Source organism: Suncus etruscus, chromosome 15, assembly GCF_024139225.1.
Source record: "Suncus etruscus isolate mSunEtr1 chromosome 15, mSunEtr1.pri.cur, whole genome shotgun sequence".
In the NCBI taxonomy this organism is placed as follows: Eukaryota; Metazoa; Chordata; class Mammalia; order Eulipotyphla; family Soricidae; genus Suncus; species Suncus etruscus.
In genome coordinates, this window is record NC_064862.1 from 84,294,268 (window position 1) to 84,297,494 (window position 3,227).

The 3,227-nt window shown below is 41.1% G+C and overlaps 1 pseudogene; it reads left to right on the forward strand.

Annotated features, from left to right (window-relative positions):
- The first annotated feature begins 2,211 nt into the window (after positions 1–2,211).
- Positions 2,212–2,978, forward strand: LOC126030055 (olfactory receptor 7A10-like; annotated as a pseudogene).
- The last annotated feature ends 249 nt before the right edge of the window (positions 2,979–3,227 follow it).

The window sequence follows — 3,227 nt, forward strand, 5'->3', positions numbered from 1 at the left end:
TAGAAACTGAAGAAGAATCCGTCTAATATCTTGTGTTCTGAGAATGTGGAGGATGTGGAGAATGTGGCAGGATGGCATGACCTTCTCAATCCTCTGTTTGCTGACCAGGATAAACCTAGGTGGTTTTTGTAGTCTGAAACCAACCACCTTGTTATTTGTAGAGGAGGATGAGTCAAACCAATCCTGCCTGGATGAATATTTTATATGAAGACTTTTCCTCCTGCTTAAACTTGAAGGATTCACTCAGCCAGATAAAGTGATGGAGTCTAATCTTTAGACACTGGTCAAGTCAGAAAGATGAGCTACAGTGTTTGCTCATAGTACAGCTAATACTAAAAAGCACTAAAAAGGACTGATGTCATTAGCCAGGGAATTGCTCTCCTGGCATTGCCACTTTTCACATTTTCATTGGGAAAATCACTGAGCTAGGAGATTGAGCATTGGTTAAGGTCCCTTGTTCAAATTCTTTAGACCTTAGATAGAAAGGAGCTTATCAGGTGATTTTTTTTACTCTAAATTTTTCTCTCATTTAAAGAAAACAACATATAGTTGACACAGTTGGCCACTATACATTTGTTTCCAGCTAAATGAGAGCAAAGTTATTAAAAAAAGAATAGAAAGAAAAATAGAAATGAAGAAAGAGAAGAAAATTAAGAAAAGGAAAGAAAAGTACAGTAGCAAGCAAATTTGTGAAAATTATTGTATCACCAATGAAGTAATTGATACAATGACAGAGGGTTTAGTAAGCTCTTATTGTTAACTGTCCATTCTGTTAAATTGGTGTACTCCTATAGGGATGATGACATCAAACAAAGGAAGTTGTCCAGAATTTCAAAGCACAATTACTGGTACTGCAGATTTTAGGGGCATGTTCTCAGCTGCCAGCCTTCAGTAATAAGGAGGATGCAGTGGGAGGGTACATACACTTGCTCCATAAAAGCTCTGGTTATATCAGCCCAATACCAGTGTACCTGATGTTTGGTCAGATAAGTGTCCACGAAGAGTATCATACAGGAGTGATGGGACAAGGCCAAAGGAAATTTAGTGATTCTGGGTAATAGATGCAGCAGGCGTGGCTTCAGCAGGGCGGGGGCTCGACCTGCCTGCCCTCTTCTCTCAAGATTGCCAGCTTTCTACTGCTTGGCCAGTGTACCCCCATTTACCAGGCAATTTTAATCACTCCCTCAGCCTTAAACATGGCAGCTATCAAGCTGTGTCTACACCATTAGCTCACCAAATCTCCATGGCCCTATGAAGATTGGACCATTCAAGAAGCACCAAAACACAGAGGGAATCATCTGTCTTCTTCTGAAGCAAATGGTGCTACTACCTGCCAGAATTGAACTACAGCTGATGTTCCTGAGATTCTGATGCTCCTTGGAAACTTATCCAAGGCATTATGACTCAACATTTGCTCAGGGTGTTGCCTGGGTGACCTGAATTCTTGGATTGCACAAATAAACTCCTTTCTCTTCAACCCACTTTGGACTAAAATATCAATTCCTCTAACTTTGTCCTAAAACTGGAAAAATTATGACTTTAACATGGAGTGAGTGAGGGTAGAATCAGGAATGCTTTGCATATCTTCTACAGCATAGTACAAAGCTCACCAGAGACTGTCTTCAGCAGTGTCAATTATGTGTGTGAGATAGAGCAAACAGGAGAGAAATAATTTCTACCTTTCAAATATTCTATCTACATTTCTTCACACATGGTATTATATTTAAATAGCATGTCACTGTAAAATAAAAGTAGTAAAAAGATACAGCCAATTGATATGAAAAGATTCATGTTATGTTATGCATTTTTTTCAGTCTCTTATTCTATGGAACCGGAGAATCTTTTTTTTTTCTTTTTTTTGGTTTTTAGTTTTTGGGCCACACCCGGCAGTGCTCCAGGGTTACTCCTGGCTGTCTGCTCAGAAATAGCTCCTGGCAGGCATGGGGGACCATATGGAACACCGGGATTTGAACCAACCACCTTTGGTCCTGGATCGGCTGCTTGCAAGGCAAATGCCGCTGTGCTATCTCTCCGGGCCCGGAACCAGAGAATCTTACAGGAATTACAGAATTTCTTCTTCTAGGATTTTCAGATGAACCAGAAATGCAGCCCTTCATCTTTGGGGTGTTTTTCTCCATGTACCTGATCGCTGTGCTTGGGAACCTACTCATCATTCTGGCCGTCATCTCAGACTCCCACCTCCACACCCCCATGTACTTCTTCCTCTGTAACCTGTCCTTTGTGGACATTTGCTTCACCTCCAACACTGTCCCCAAGATGCTAGTGAACAATCAGACATGCAGCAAAGTCATCACCTATGAAGGCTGCATCACCCAGATGTTCTTTTTCTCATTCCTTGCAGAATTGGACAATTTTTATCTAACAGTGATGGCTTATGACCGCTATGTGGCCATATGTCACCCTCTGCACTACACAGTCATCATGAACCCACCCACGGCTTTGTGGACTGCTGATTCTTATTTCTTGGATCATGGGTGCCCTGGATTCTTTGTTAGAAATCTTAAGAGTGTTGCCACTGTCCTTTTGTGCACATGTGGAAATTCCTCATTTTTTTCCGTGAACTCAACCAAGTGTTTTATCTAGAATCATCTGATACTTTCATTTGTGACTTGGTGATGTATTTATCAGCTGTGTTCTTGGGTGGTGGTCCCCTGGCTGGGATACTATATTCTTATTCACAGATAGTTTCCTCCATACTTAGACTCTCATCAGCCTGGGGAAGTATAAAGCATTTTCCTCCTGTGCCTCTCACCTCCCTGTGGTCTCTCTATTTTATGACACATCTCTAGGAGTTTATCTGGGCTCTGCTGTGACCCAGAGACTACACTCCATTGCAATAGCTTCTGTACACGGTAGCCACACCTATGCTGAACCCCTTCATCTACAGTCTCAGGAACAAAGACATCAAGACAACTTTGAAGAGTCTCATTGGGAGAAAAAAATGGAACAAGCAGTAGAAATAGAATAGAACTACTAGACATTTTCAGGAGTCAATTTTTGTGAACAAGGCATTTAAATTTTTTTTTTATTACAGCACAGTCATGAGACTTGGTCCATTCCTTCAACTCTGAAGTTTTCTTTTTTTTTTCTCAACTTCCTGGACACTATGTTTACCTTTTATTTATTTATTTTTGTTTTTTTTGGGTCACACCTGGTGGTACTCAGGAGTTACTCTTGGCTTTGCGCTCAGAAGTCGCTCCTGGCAG